The sequence below is a fragment of the Salvelinus namaycush genome, chromosome 2, assembly GCF_016432855.1.
Source record: "Salvelinus namaycush isolate Seneca chromosome 2, SaNama_1.0, whole genome shotgun sequence".
NCBI lineage: Eukaryota > Metazoa > Chordata > Actinopteri > Salmoniformes > Salmonidae > Salvelinus > Salvelinus namaycush.
Genome location: NC_052308.1, coordinates 39,026,040 through 39,042,145, shown reverse-complemented (window position 1 = coordinate 39,042,145; position 16,106 = coordinate 39,026,040). Strand labels below are relative to the sequence as shown.

Here is a 16,106-nt window from a genome sequence, read left to right as displayed (position 1 = left end):
TCAGCTATTTTTCCGAGCTGATCTGATTGGTCAAAAGACAGCCAGAGACATTGTCTGTGTCCCAAATGTCACCCAATACCTTATACTGTATTGTGCACTGCTTTTGACAAGGGCCCATAGGGTGCCAATTGTGAGTATGGGACTCAGTGTCATTATCAAATAGATTATCAGTATCATAATCAGGGCTCTATAGTGCTAATATTTTGCAATGCAAAAATTTGTTTTATTTTGGGAGTACTGGACATCTCTGAAAAAAATCTCCCAGATAATAATTGTTGCCGAGTGCAGATTCATTAGTGTAAAGGTTGCGCCATTACTACGGCGAAAACGGCTTGCATCTAACCCAACCAGTTCAGAAGATCTGGGACCTCATCTATAACCGCTGCATACATTTTACATTAAATATCTGCCTGCGTCATTTCTGAAAAGACTGCGCACGCACAAAAATATTGATACATTAACTTGACGTACGCAATATATACGCATCTTTCCAGTTATAAATCAGACCTATCCTAAAACTGTGTGCGTGTGAACGAGCGTTTTAACTGCGCCTGAAAAACCATCACCTGTAAACAGATCTTTTGAATTCAATACTGTTTTGCATGTACTTTTTCCCCTGCACGAAAATTATTCTCGGCATTCTACAAGGTGTGTGCATCACACAGTTGCTGTAGATTGGATGGCGGTACCTTCTGAAGATGCTCCATTGGGTTGAAGTCTGGGGACTACGCAAACCACTCTAGTAAACTGAACTCGCAGTCATGTTCATGGCAATATTTTTCCACTCCTCAGTTGTCCAGTGTTGGAAACCATCAAAGTCAGAAAAGTTGAGGAATGTATTATGCAATGATCATGGAAATTAAGTAAACAATAGGAAATTAGATGCCTATTTCAAATTATTTTAGAATGCAAAGATCAAATAAACCGATTTTCGCGCCTCTGACTAACGGCACATGATTGAATCTTGTTATTATATTAAGCTACCTGTTTTTTTTTGTGACGAATAAGAGTGTCATCATATATTCCCCATTTGCACAATGGTCTACTACTTTTGGCTTCTTTCAATGCAATTCTTTAACCACTAGAAACTGTGCGTAGGCCTACGTATGGTCTAAACTGAAGTTTGCGGGAGGTTAAGCACATTCTCAAGTCAAGTTCCGTTTTTATAAATGTCAATTTTTGCGTGAAAGCTGGCGCATGCATGTTTTGGGGCATATTTTGTGCAAATGCAATGTTTATAAATGAGGCCCCTGACCCATATTACTGGTAAAACAGTTGTATCTTCCTATAGCAGATCACCGGGACTCTCATTTTACATTCAGAAACCATGTCGTGCATAGCTGCTGGAAGTAGGGTTGCCCTGATAAAAAAAAAGAAGTACAAAATAAATAAATAGGCCTTTATTACACCTGTATTAGCAGCGAAAAATACTCCTGTTGATTGTGGCATGTGGAATGTTTTCCCAATCCTCTTCAATGGCTGTGCGAAGTGTCTGGAGATTGGTGGGAACTGGAACACGCTGTCGTACATGTCAATCCAGAGCATCCCAAACATGCTCAATGGGTGACATGTCTGGTGAGTATGCAGGCCATCGAAGAACTGTGACATTTTCAGCTTCTAGGAATTATGTACAGATCCTTGCGACATGGGGCCGTGCATTAACATGCTGAAACATGAGGTGATGGCGGTCGATGAATGGCACAACAATGGGCCTCAGGATCTCGTTACTGTATCTCTGTGCATTCAAATCATCATCGATAAAATGCAATTGTGTTCGTTGTACGTAGCTTATGCCTGCCCATACCATAACCCGACCGCCACCATGGGGCACTCTATTCACAACGTTGACATCAGCAAACCGCTCACCCACGCGACGCCATACACGTGGTCTGCTGTTATGAGGCTGGTTGGATGTACTGCCAAAGAGAAATTAACATTACATTCTCTGGCAACCGATCTGGTGGACATTCCTGCACTCAGCATGCCAATTGCACTCTCCCTCAAAACTTGAGACATCTGTGGCATGGTGTTATGTGACAAAACTGCACATTTTAAAGGTGTCTTTTATTGTCCACAGCACAAGGTTCACCTGTGTAATGATCATGCTGTTTAATCAGCTTCTTGATATGCCACACCTGTAAGATTTTTGTGTGCATATAACTTTTCTAGGAGATTTCATTTCAGCTCATGAAACATGGGACCAAACACTTCTGCGTTTATATTTTTGTTCAGTGTAATTTCAATGACAGGTATTCTTATCAAAATGTTAGCTTTTATAATTAACTAATGTGTTTACAGTGTTACATATTAGTTACATATTACATATTAGACGCTGACACGGTCGCCAGGTGTACGGTGTTTCCTCTGACACATTTGTGCAGCTGGCTTCTGGGTTAAGTGGGCATTGTGTCAAGAAGCAGTGCGGCTTGGCTGGGTTGTGTTTCGACTCTTGGCTTTCACCTCTCCCGAGTCCGTATGGGACTGACTGATTGACTCAAACGCATTAAGAAGGAAAGACGTTTTTATTTTTTTACCCCAATTTCATGGTATCCAATTGGTAGTTACAGTCTTGTCTCGTCGCTGCCACCCCTATACGGACTCAAAATATATTTTGATTTGTTTAACACTTTTGGTTACTACGTGATTCCATATGTGTTATTTCATAGTTTTGATGTCTTCACTATTATTCTACAATATAGAAAATAGTAAAAATAAAGAAAAACCCTTTTGACTGGTACTGTATGTCAGATATATGCTATTTAGCCAACGGTTTCATCCAAAGCGACTTACTGTTAAGTTCAGTGAGTGCATTTCTGAGTGCATTATCAGAGAAAGTATCAGAGCAGAGCCAGGTTATGTGTGTCTACTTTGCATGGCAAAACAACCAACAACTTTATGGTACAATGTGAATTGGAAATGTTTATTTTTCTGTTTTGTGTCTACACATGTCACATGTTTAATTTTAATGTATGATTTATTGTTAAGGGAAAAAAATACATCTTCACCCTGCATAGTCAATGTATGTCCAGTGTTATTGTAGAAATAAATTTAACAAATGCATGCTGTCTTGAAGCCAGTGTGCTGGTACCAATCAAGCACCCCACAATAAAAAAGCTGACAAGTCTTTGTGTGTGTTTGGTTGGAAGCTCAGCCTAATGCAGGGGGACTGACTTGGAACAGTTATTAACTCATGACCCACTTATCTGACTACAATTGCCTGCTAGCTATGAGTGAGCGTTAGAGTGTGAGATAATGCTTAGCCAGCAGAATGGCAACAATGTGACAGTTCAACCAAAATACAAAATACAAAAAGGTCAAACAATGGATGGAAACAGCTTCTAGAGCACAAGGAAGCCCGAAAGTAGAAAAGTCATATTGTTAAATGTAAATTCATGCAAATAATTTTTGGCATTATACATTTCATAAGTCTATGTTTCATTTTCTATTTAAAAGTTTGAATACAAACCCTTTTTTAGAACAAACAAGCCATACGTAACTTGCTTTATTCAAAAGTATTCCGACTGTATTCAAATACAAATCAATTCCAATGGTATGATATATATCCCAAGATAGGTCCCAAGGTTACTGTTGTCTGATCTTGATGTTATCCAAGAACGGTAGTGCTTTAACCTGAGGTTAACTGTAGTAACATTGGATATAATCCATCTCTCCAGAGCATGTATGGAACATGTGTGTATACCAGTGGAGGCTCCTCAGAGGAGGAAGGGGAGGACCATCCTTCATAAAAATAGTGAAACATTTAAAAAGCTATTGTTTTTTTTTAGATATTTCCCCCAGCAAGGCCAGGGCCTCCAGTCCTCAGGGGCTCAACCCTCAGAAGCTGGAGGAGATGTATAACCATTTATGTATTCAATGAAGGAATGAAGAAGAAGCTAGCAAATGCAGCTAGCTAGTTTAGCCTACTCAAACACCTGGCTCAAACAAAGGGATGCTATGTTAGATAGCTCGCTATGACTATCCAACACAACACTGGAACTCTTCCAAGTCAAGGTACATTTTTGGTTTAACCAATTTATATTACCACCGGGGCCCGGCGGTGTAGCTGCTAAACTGCTTACTGACTGTACAATGTACTGCATGATTGTTTACTAACGCGTTAGTTCTATTAGCCACGTTGATTATGATGTTACTTTAGCTAATATGGTGAGAATGATGTAGGCTGTGTGTAGAGGTATGATATGGTTTGGCTTGAAAAGTTTATTTAGCCTTGTCACATACAGCTGATGTGTTGTGCATTGAAGTACACAAGCGAAGGGTAAAGGTGAGAGGAGGAGAGCGAGTAGATGCGAGAAGGAATACAACTTGGCTGCTATGAAAGTGAACTGTGTTTACGTGTGATTACGGGTGTATTCATTCCACTGATTCTTCTGTTGAAAAACATTTCTCAAACGGAACGAAACGGGGATAAACATACCTGAATTTGTCCAATAGAAACTCTTGTTTGCAACTGTTGGACTAATGATTACACCCTAGATCAGCTAGATGCAGGTAAGAGTGTGCAAGGTGGTATTGAATGTGTAAATGTCTGTCACCTCAAATCTTTCTCTCGACCTGTGTGCACCTTTGTTGTAAACCTTAATTCATAGGCTAGGTTGTGGCAACCTCATGATGGGTACAGGGAAAATTAGAGTATCATGTAGTAGCCTAAACCTATTGATGTTACATTGAACTGGGTGAATGGAATATGAATGACAGTCATCCAATATGCTGTAATAGAAATATGGACATGCTCATGAAAAAAAATAATCGTCCTTCCTCATCTTAAATGGTGTACACTGGTGTTTACGGTGTGTGTGTGTGTGTGTATGAAACGTTAACTGAAAGTTAGCCTCAGGCTCAGTGTGGCTAGTCCAGTGTGACAGGTCTAAAAAAGCCGATAGTCTCCTACATCACACGCATACACACACACACACACACACAATGGGGAACACTTTCCGGTCTGTCTGCCTGGCTGCCCATTACTCACAGTGACTTATCCATGTTTCCCTCTAGCTGACCATTCAGGATATCACTCTAGCTGGCCCTTCAGTCCTTTTCCATTGACACGAATATTAGAAGGAGATGATGGAATCAGCACTTCTCAATCCCATAGCTTGAGAGGCACAAATCGAGCAGATGCTTTCTCTACATGATCTCCCAGAGCCAGCCCAGACATTACAATTACAATAGGCCTCTGTAGTGACTTGACTAAGAAATAATGATTCAGAGAAGCATAAATTGACATGTATGTGCTTTAATACATGGATTTAGATCTATTAAAATGATACCATGCTGCTGCTTCTGTTCCAACCACTGTGTGTTTGTTATGATGGGTAATTGCTGTTCGTATTTAATTTGCTCCCAAGTGTGTGTGTGTGTGTGTGTGTGTGTGTGTGTGTGTTTGTTTGTGTCTCGTAAACACACACACACAACTGTCCCGCCTGCTGTTCCGTCCCGTCTAGTCCAGTCCAGTTAGTCCAGAAAATTCCAGCCAGTCCAGTCCTATAGTTTCTCGAGTCAGACGACTTGCTTCAGCAATATTTGAATGCCTATAGGCTTACGTTTTTCTAAAGTCCAGATTTACACCTGTCTCTCTTCTCTCTCACACACTCGGATTAGGCAACAGCTACTCTATGGCCTACTACTCATCAGTAGATTAGGCTACTAGCCAACAACTCAGCGTTCATTATCCTTAACTCACCCTGACAACTTGTCAACTCATCTTTATATTTTTTATGACCATTAACTCATTATTTTATTTCACTTACTCTTCCAATCACAACTGCAACCCTGCACATGTGACTATTAAACACTGAATCTGAATCTGTAGTATTACTCACCTGTATTACGTCCTTGCTCACCCATACTACATGTAGTCTTACAAAATGACTAGTTTACAAATGGATGACCCAACCACAGGGGTGTAGCCACGGGTGGGCTCAGGCCAGACCACTGGGGAGCCAGGCCCCCCCAAACAGATTGAGCAACGTACTTGTCAGTGTTCCAAATAGGACATCATTTGTATTTTCCTTTAACACAGTACTTGACTTGGGCAGGAGCTCACCGTAACTGAGAACCGGCACCTCAACTTTTCTTCTGCTTGGGTTCCTGCATGTCCTATAGAATATTAGGTAAAAAGTATTGAGGAGTTCCTGCACCTAAATATAAACTGTACCGGCATCCATAATGAATACCGACACCTAGTCAGGCACTGGCCTAAACATGCATACACCATCCAGATAGAATTCATAGCAAGCAGTAGGGAAGGTGTGGGAAAACTAAAGGGATATATATTGACAATAAATATAATAATAATAATACATTGATGACACCTTACATAAAATATAGTGCTGTACTTAAAATCAATTTCATCTAGGCCTATGTAATGAATTGTGCTTTATTATTTACCCCCCCAAAAAACAAAACATCTGCTTATCAGGCTAGGTTACACTGTGTAGGTTTCTCACCATTAACTAGCTAGCTAAGACTCACTAGCCAACGTGGCAAGCAAAAACAAGTAAAATGGCCAAACAAAGCTCACTGTAAAAAAAATTCAAGAGACTGTGCATTTGCCAAGTTATTTGATATCGGTGATTTTGCCACGAAGGGTCTCCAGTCCCCCTCCATATAAATCGCTGATTGCATTGAGTGGGGGGGGGGGGCAGGTTCTACTAAGCTAACATTAGCTAACATATGGAATTGTTTAAAAATGTAGACCCCCTTAAGGTATCCCCCAAAAATATTTTTTTAAGTATTTGTTGGAACATTGAATTTGGCTTTACTGCGCCTTAAAATGGCGCTGGAAGAAATGGCTGCAGTTTTACGGGCGCCCAACCAATTGTGCGATTATGTGTTTTTTTGCGTTATTTGTAACTTATTTTGTACATAATGTTTCTGCAACTGTATCATACGGCAGAAAAGAGCTTCTGGATATCAGGACAGCGATGACTCACCTCGGATTAGACAAAGATTTTTTCAACAACAAGCAAAACTCACATGATATTCTCCAAACACCCGGCAGGGCCAACATCCCAGTTATTCGCAAGAGGAAACGACGCAGGTACATAGGACGAAGAGCCGGATGCCTCGTCAGGACCCGCAAAAGGCGAGTAGGAAAGCTGCCGTTACCGTCAATATTACTCGCCAACGTGCAATCATTGGACAATAAATTAGACGAGGTACGATTACGAATATCCTACCAACTGGACATCAAAAACTGTCATATCCTATGTTTCACGGAATCGTGGCTGAATGACGACATGGATATTCAGCTAGCGGGATATACGCTGCACCGGCAGGATAGAACAGCACACTCTGGTAAGATGAGGGGGGGCGGTCTGTGCATAGTTGTAAACAACTGGTGCACGAAATCTAAGGAAGTCTCTAGATTTTGCTCGCCTGAAGTAGAGTATATTGTGATAAATTGCAGGCCACAGTACTTGCCTAGAGAGTTCTCAGCTATACTTTTCGTGGCTGTTTATTTACCACCACAAACAGATACTGGCACTAAGACCACACTCAGTCAGCTGTATAAGGAAATAAGCAAACAGGAAACCACTCACCCAGAGGCGGCGCTCCTAGTGGCCGGAGACTTTAATGCAGGGAAACTTAAATCAGTTCTACCAAATCTCTATCAACATGTTAAATGTGCAACCAGAGGGAAACAAATTCGAGGTCACCTGTACTCCACACACAGAGACGCGTACAAAGCTCTCCCTCGCCCTCCATTTGGTAAATCCGACCACAACTCTATCCTCCTGATTCCTGCTTACAAGCAAAAATTAAAGCAGGAAGCACCAGTGACTCGGTCTATAAAAAAGTTGTCAGATGAAGCAGATGCTAAACTACAGGACTGTTTTGCTATCACAGACTGGAACATGTTCCGGGATTCTTCCGATGGCATTGAGGAGTACACCACATCAGTCACTGGCTTTATCAATAAGTGCATCGAGGACGTCGTCCCAACAGTGACTGTATGTACATACCCCAACCAGAAGCCATGGATTACAGGCAACATTCACACTGAGCTAAAGGGTAGAGCTGCCGTTTTCAAGGTGCGGGACTCGGAACCTTACAAGAAATCCCGCTATGCCCTGCAACGAACCATCAAACAGGCAAAGCGTCAATACAGGGATAAGATTGAATCATACTACACCGGCTCCGACGCTCGTCGGATGTGGCAGGGCTTGCAAACTATTACAGACTACAAAGGGAAGCACAGCCGCGAGCTGCCCAGTGACACGAGCCTACCAGACGAGCTAAATCACTTCTATGCTCGCGTCGAGGCAAGCAACACTGAGGCATGCATGAGAGCATCAGCTGTTCCGGACGACTGTGTGATCACGCTCTCCGTAGCCGACGTGAGTAAGACCTTTAAACAGGTCAACATACACAAGGCTGCGGGGCCAGACGGATTACCAGGACGTGTGCTCCGGGCATGTGCTGACCAACTGGCAGGTGTCTTCACTGACATTTTCAACATGTCCCTGATTGAGTCTGTAATACCAACATGTTTCAAGCAGACCACCATAGTCCCTGTGCCCAAGAACACAAAGGCAACCTGCCTAAATGACTACAGACCCGTAGCACTCACGTCCGTAGCCATGAAGTGCTTTGAAAGGCTGGTAATGGCTCACATCAACACCATTATCCCAGAAACCCTAGAGCCACTCCAATTTGCATACCGCCCAAACAGATCCACAGATGATGCAATCTCTATTGCACTCCACACTGCCCTTTCCCACCTGGACAAAAGGAACACCTATGTGAGAATGCTTTTCATTGACTACAGCTCAGCGTTCAACACCATAGTTCCCTCAAAGCTCATCACTAAGCTTAGGAACCTGGGACTAAACACCTCCCTCTGCAACTGGATCCTGGACTTCCTGACGGGCCGCCCCCAGGTGGTGAGGCTAGGTAGCAACACATCTGCCACGTTGATCCTCAACACTGGAGCTCCCCAGGGGTGCGTGCTCAGTAGTGGAGCAGGTTGAGAGCTTCAAGTTCCTTGGTGTCCGCATCAACAACAAACTAGAACGGTCCAAACACACCAAGACAGTCGTGAAGAGGGCACGACAAAGCATATTCCCCCTCAGGAAACTAAAAAGATTTGGCATGGGTCCTGAGATCCTCAAAAGATTCTACAGCTGCAACATCGAGAGCATCCTGACCGGTTGCATCACCGCCTGGTACGGCAATTGCTCGGCCTCCGACCGCAAGGCACTTCAGAGGGTAGCGCATACGGCCCAGTACATCACTGGGGCAAAGCTGCCTGCCATCCAGGACTTCTACACCAGGCGGTGTAAAAATTGTCAAAGACCCCAGCCACCCCAGTCATAGACTGTTCTCTCTACTACCGCATGGCAAGCGGTACCGGAGTGCCAAGTCTAGGACAAAAAGGCTTCTCAACAGTTTTTACCCCCAAGCCATAAGACTCCTGAACAGGTAACTTCCATTAATTTTAAAACTTGTACAGGGTTACCTTCAGACGAATCTTGTGAGTCTTTGGAGGAAAACGATCCGAACGTGACTACCATACCCCGTTCAAAGGCACTTAAATTTTTTGTCTTGCCCATTCACCCTCTGAATGGCACACATACACAATCCATGTTTCAATTGTCTCAAGGCTTAAAAATCCTTCTTTTAACCTGTCTCGTTCCCTTCATCTACACGAATTGAAGTGGATTAGTGACATCAATAAGGGATCATAGCATTCACCTGGTCAGTCTATTTCATGGAAAGAGCAGGTGTTCTTAATGTTTTGTATAATCAGTGTACGTTATTTATAATAAGGGGTAGGCGTACGTGGAGAAAATCAGACCTCTCTTATTATATATAAAAATAGGCAAATGCATGAAACAACATTTATTTCCAGTCAATGTAAATAGCCTATAATTTAATAATTTAATGTAATTGGAAATAGAACTTTGCCCTGTGCTTCTCTGCCCATGCATTATAGTTAGGCTCTATAGGCTATTGATCATTTTATTGATATCACACAATACATTGTAGGCGAACTTGATCTCCCGCGCCCAGCAGAGAATTGCACTCCGCTTGCATTTTGACTCAAAGTGATCTCAACTAAGAAAAGGTTGGAGTTATACTGTTATGTTCTTATGTTATGTTGGATCCTACTGCTATGGCCTATTATTACGTGTAATAAAATACTGTTAGGCTATAATTACAATTTCCTTTGAAGGTGTTTTATATGCAGCTTGTAACCTAATGCAAACCTGATCTACGGTGATATGCTTCCGTGCCAGTGTTTAACACTAGAAAGGCCTCATTGGACCCCCCTTCCGGGCTGTCACACCCTGATCAGTTTCACCTGTCCTCGTTATTGTCTCCACCCCCTCCAGGTGTCGCTTGTTTTCCCCAGTGTATTTATCCCTGTGTTTCCTGTCTCTCCGTTCCAGTGTATTTACCCCTGTGTTTCCTGTCTCTCTGTACCAGTGTATTTATCCCTGTTTCCTGTCTCTCTGTGACAGTTCGTCTTGTATGTTTCCAAGTCAACCAGCATATTTCCTGCTCTCCTGCTTTTTGCATTCTACTTTTTCTAGTCCTCCCGGTTTTGACCCTTGCCTGTTTCTGGACTTTGTACCTGCCTACCTGACCATTCTGCCTGCCTTGACTACGAGCTTATCTGTCACTCTGTACCTCCTCGACTCTGATCTGGTTTTGACCTTTTTGCCTGTCCACGACCATTCTCTTGCTTACCCCTTTGGATTAATAAACATTGTAAGACTCCAACCATCTGCCTCCTGTGTCTGCATTTGGGTCTCACCTCGTGCCTTGATAGGGCCAATGACGTGTCTTTTGAAAGTCAACAGGTCTAATAATGTCACGGCCGATGCTGGAAGAAGCGGACCAAGGTGCAGCGTGGTGAGCGTACATTACTATTATTTTGGAATGACGCCAACAAAAACAATAGACAGTACAAAAACGACCGTGAAGCTTAGGGGCTATAGTGCCACAAACAAAGTTAACTACCCACAACGAAAGGAGGGAAAAGGGCTACCTAAGTATGGTTCCCAATCAGAGACAACAATAGATAGCTGTCCCTGATTGAGAACCATACCCGGCCAAAACATAGAAACACAAAATCATAGAAAACAAAACATAGAATGCCCACCCCAAATCACACCCTGACCAAACCAAATAGAGACATAAAAAGGCTCTCTAAGGTCAGGGCGTGACAAATAAATACATTTCATATATGCTATCGGAACAATAATCATTTGGTTGTATTTATGAAGGTCTTAGGCAACATTAAAATATGAAAGAAAATGTATTTCAAGGAACACAACAGCATTTTAATTAGTTTATGTAACACTAGGCTATATGTACAAAAGAAAGATAACTAAAACAACACAATTCAAGTGTTAAAATCCATTAAAAAACACCACAACTCAGATCATTCATTATTATTTTGTTATGGTCAGGTCTTAGGGCATGCATTCATGAATTTAAGAAAACGCATTTCAAAAGAACGGAATGGAATATTTTAAGTCTAAATATATTACTCTGTTTTGAGTGTTGCGAGAGCACATGTAATAGCAGTAATTCTGTCAATTGTTATATTTTGAAATAGAGCTTTAAGAGTTGTTTGGCAAGGTTATGTGATTTGGAAACTGCAGAATCTGCTTTTTCTGATACATTATGACCTGCTTGTGACTCTGTAGGAGAACTTGTCAACGTCACTTTTTTGGCACTCACTCATCAGAATTTTGTCAATTTAATAATGTTTTTAGGCTAACCCTATTATGTGTGAAATTAGTTTTGATATACATAGTTTTGATGTATTTCAAACATTAGGAAGACCTTCCTAATATTGAGTCACCCACCCCCCTCCTTTTGCCCTCAGAACATCCTCAATTCTTCAGAGCATGGACTCTAAAAGGTGTCGAAAGCGTTAAATAAGGACTGAAAGAGAGCGCCACCATGTCGTGGTCACCGATTGAGGTGCTGGTTTAGATATAGGTGCAACTGTCCCAGCATCCCGGTAATAGGATGGAAATGACCAGTAGGAGACAGGGATACAATTCACACCTCATTGCCACACTCAAGACAGGCACACACACACACACAGCAGACAGGAAGTTGACTGATGGTATTGAATAGTGATAGTGGTTGTCGACAAGAACAAACAAGAGAACAGCATGTATAAATGTGGAAGACACATTTCAGTTGAAGGCATTCAGTTGTACAACTGACTAGGTATCCCCCTTTCCCTTTCCCTTTATTACATAAGCATTCAGACCCTTTGCTATGAGACTCGAAATTGAGTTCAGGTGCATCCTGTTTCCATTGATTATCCTTGAGATGTTTCCTCAACTTGATTGGAGTCCACCTGTGGTAAATTCAATTGATTGGACATAATTTTGAAAGCACACACCTAACTATATAAGGTCCCACAGTTAACAGTGCATATCAGAGCAAAAACCAAGCCATAGATCTAAGAAATTGTCCGTAGAGCTCTGAGACAGGATTGTGTCGAGGCACAGATATGGGGAAGGGTACCAAAACATTTCTGCAGCATTGATGGTCCCCAAGAATGCAGTGACCTTAGTTTGGAACCACCAAGACTCTTCCTAGAGCTGGCCACCTGGACAAACTGAGCAATAAGAAGCCTTGGTCAGTGAGGTGACCAAGAACCCGACTCTGACAGAGCTCCAGAGTTCCTCTGTGGAGATGGGAGAAGCTTCCAGAAGGACAACCATCTCTGCAACACTCCACCAATCAGGCCTTTATGGAGAGTGGCCAGACGGAAGCCACTCCTCAGTAAAAGGCACATGACAGCCTGCTTGGAGTTTGCCAAAAGACACCTAAAGACTCAGACCATGAGAAACAAGATTATCTGGTCTGATGAAACCAAGGTTGAACTCTTTGGCCTGAATGCCAAGCATCACGTCTAGAGGAAATTTGGCACCATCCCTACGGTGAAGCATGGTGGTGGCCGCATCATGCTGTGGGGATGTTTTTCAGTGGCAGGGACTGGGAGACTAGTCAGGATCGAGGGTAAGATGAACGCAGCAAAGTACAGAGAGATCCTTGATGAAAAGCTGCTCCAGAGCTCTCAAGACCTCAGACTGGGGAGAAGGTTCACCTTCCAACAGTACAACGACCCTCAGCACACAGCCAAGACAACACAGGCTTTGGGACAAGTCTCTGAATGTCCTTGAGTGGCCTAGCCAGAGCCCGGACTTGAACCCGATCGAACATCTCTGGAGAGACCTGAAAATAGCTGTGTAGCGATGCTCCCCATCCAACCTGATAAAGCTTGAGAGAATCTGCAGAGAAGAATGGGAGAAACTCCCCAAATACTGGTGTGCCAAGCTTGTAGCGTCACACCCAAGAAGACTCAAGGCTGTAATCGCTGCCAAAGGTGCGTCAACAAAGTACTGAGTAAAGGGTCTGAATATTTATGTAAATGTCATTATTTCGCAAAAAGAAAAGCTGTTTTGCTTTGTCATTCTGGGGTATTTCGGGTGTAGATTGATGAGGGGAAAAACGGTTTAATACATTTTAGAATAAGGCTGTAACGTAACAAAATATGGAAAAAGTCAAGGGGTTTGAATACTTTCCGAATGCACTGTAAAGTTGGGCTAGCATAGCATAGGGTAATACACAGGATACAATTAGTGACTAGCATGATTAACAAGATATACAAAATAAACTAGCATAATATGCTAGCAGGGCACAGGCTTTGGGTAGTAGCCCAACTGTAAAATGGCGCCGACAGATTGGGCAGCCGTGCTTCTAGCTCCTAGGCAACTTTGCAGTATTTGTTTTTTTATGTGTTATTTCTTACATTATTGACCCAGGAAACTTTTGGATATCAGAGGGGCGCTAACTCACCAGCATTACCAGCATTACGACCAGGAATACGACTTTCTCGAATTGGATCCTTTGTTCGTATCCACCAGGGCAATTGAACTGATTCCAGAGGCTGATCCAAAACACCTCCGGCGGAGAAGATGTATTCAGATTGGACTTCTAGTCTGACTAATCCGCTAATGTTCAGTCTATGGATAATAAAGTTGACGAGCTCAGGGCGAGGATCTTCTTCCAGAGAGACATCAGGGATTGTAACATACTTTGTTTCATGGAAACATGGCTCTCTCGGGATATACTCATACTCATACTCATACTAGTCTCAGTCCGTACAACAGTTGGGTTCTCAGTTCATCGCGCAGATAGGAAGAAGAAGGGCAGGGGTGTATGTTTCATGATTATCTACTCATGGTGTGACTGTGATAACATACAGGACCTCAAGTCCTTTTGTTCACCCGACCTAGAATACCTCACAATCAAATACCACTGTATTGCCTCCCAAGATAATTCTCTTCGGTTATGGTCAGAGCTGTGTATATTCCCTCTTAAGCCGATACCACGACGGCCCTCAAAGAATTTCACTGGACTTTATGCAAACTGGAAACCACATATTCTGAGGCCGCATTTATTTTAGCTGGGGATTTTAACAAAGCAAATTTGAGGAAAACGCTACTGAAGTTCTATCAACACATTGACTGTAGTACTTGCGCTGCTAAAACACTCTACCACTGCTACTCCATCTTCCGGGATGCCTACAAGGCCCTCCCCTGCCCCCCTTCTGCAAAGCTGGTCATGACTCCATTTTTCTCCTCCCTTCCTATAGGCAGAAACTCAAACAGGAAGAAACCGTGCTAAGGACTATTCAATGCTGGTCTGACCAATCGGAATCCACGCTTCAAGATTGTTTTGATCACGCTGACTGGGATATGTACCGGGAAGCCTCTATGAATAACATTGACGAATACACTGATACAGTGACTGAGTTTATCAGGATGTGTATAGGAGATGTTGTACCCACTATGACTACTAAAACCTACCCTAACCAGAAACCGTGGATAGATGGCAGCATTCGCACAAAACTGAAAGCGTGAAGCACCCATTTAACCATTGCAAGGTGACTGGGAATATGGCCGAATGTAGTTATTCCCTCCGTAAGGCAATCAAACAGTCAAAACGTCAGTATAGAAAATGGAGTCGCAATTCAACTGCTCAGACACAAGATGTATTTGGCAGGGCCTACAGACAATCACAAACTACAAAGGGAAAACCAGCCACGTCGCGGACACCAACGTCTTGCTTCCGGACAAGCTAAACCCCTTCTTCGACCGCTTTGAAGATAACACAGTGTCACTGACGCGGCCCGCTACCAAGGACTGTGGGATCTCCTTCTCCGTGGCTGACGTGAGTAAGACATTTAAACGTGTAGACCCTCACAAGGCTGCCGTCCTCAGAGCATGCGCAGACCAGCTGACTGGAGTGTTTACGGACATATTCAATCTCTCCTGATCCCAGTCTGCTGTCCCCACATGCTTCAAGATGTCCACCATTGTTCTTGTGCCAAAGAAAGCAAAGGAAACTGAACTAAATGATTATCGCCCAGTAGCAATCACTTCTGTCATCATGAAGTGCTTTGAGAGACTACTCAAGGATCATATCACCTCTACCTTACCTGACACCCTACACCCACTTCAATATGCTTACCGCCCCAATAGATACACAGACGATACAATCGCTATCGCACTGCACACTGCCCAATCCCATCTGCACAAGAGGAATACCTATGTAAGAATGCTGATCATTAACTATAGCTCAGCATTCAACACTATAGTAACCTCCAAGCTCATCATTAAGCTTTGGGTCCTGGGTCTGAACCCCGCCCTGTGCAATTGGGTCCTGGACTTCCTGATGGGCCGCCCCCAGGTGGTGAAGGTAGGAAACAACACTTCCACTTTGCTGATCCTCAACACAGGGGCTCCACAAGGGTGCGTGCTCAGCCCCCTCCTGTACTCCCTGTTCACCCATGACTGCGTGGCCACACACGCCTCCAACTCAATCATCAAGTTTGCAGTCGACACAACAGTAGTAGGATTGATTACCAGCAATAAACGAGACAGCCTACAGGGAGGTGAGGGCCCTGGGAGTGTGTTGCCAGGAAAACAAGCTCTTACTCAACATCATCAAAACAAAGGAGCTTATCGTGGACTTCAGGAAACAGCAGAGGGAGCACCTCCCTATCCACATCGACGGGACCACAGTGGAGAAGGTGGAAAGCT

At 43.1% G+C, this 16,106-nt stretch overlaps 1 protein-coding gene across 1 annotated transcript in view; it reads right to left on the bottom strand.

Moving 5' to 3' along the window:
• kcnb1 (potassium voltage-gated channel, Shab-related subfamily, member 1) overlaps positions 1 to 16,106 on the bottom strand; it is a 55,402-nt gene that overhangs the window by 2,333 nt on the left and 36,963 nt on the right. The window lies entirely within an intron of this gene.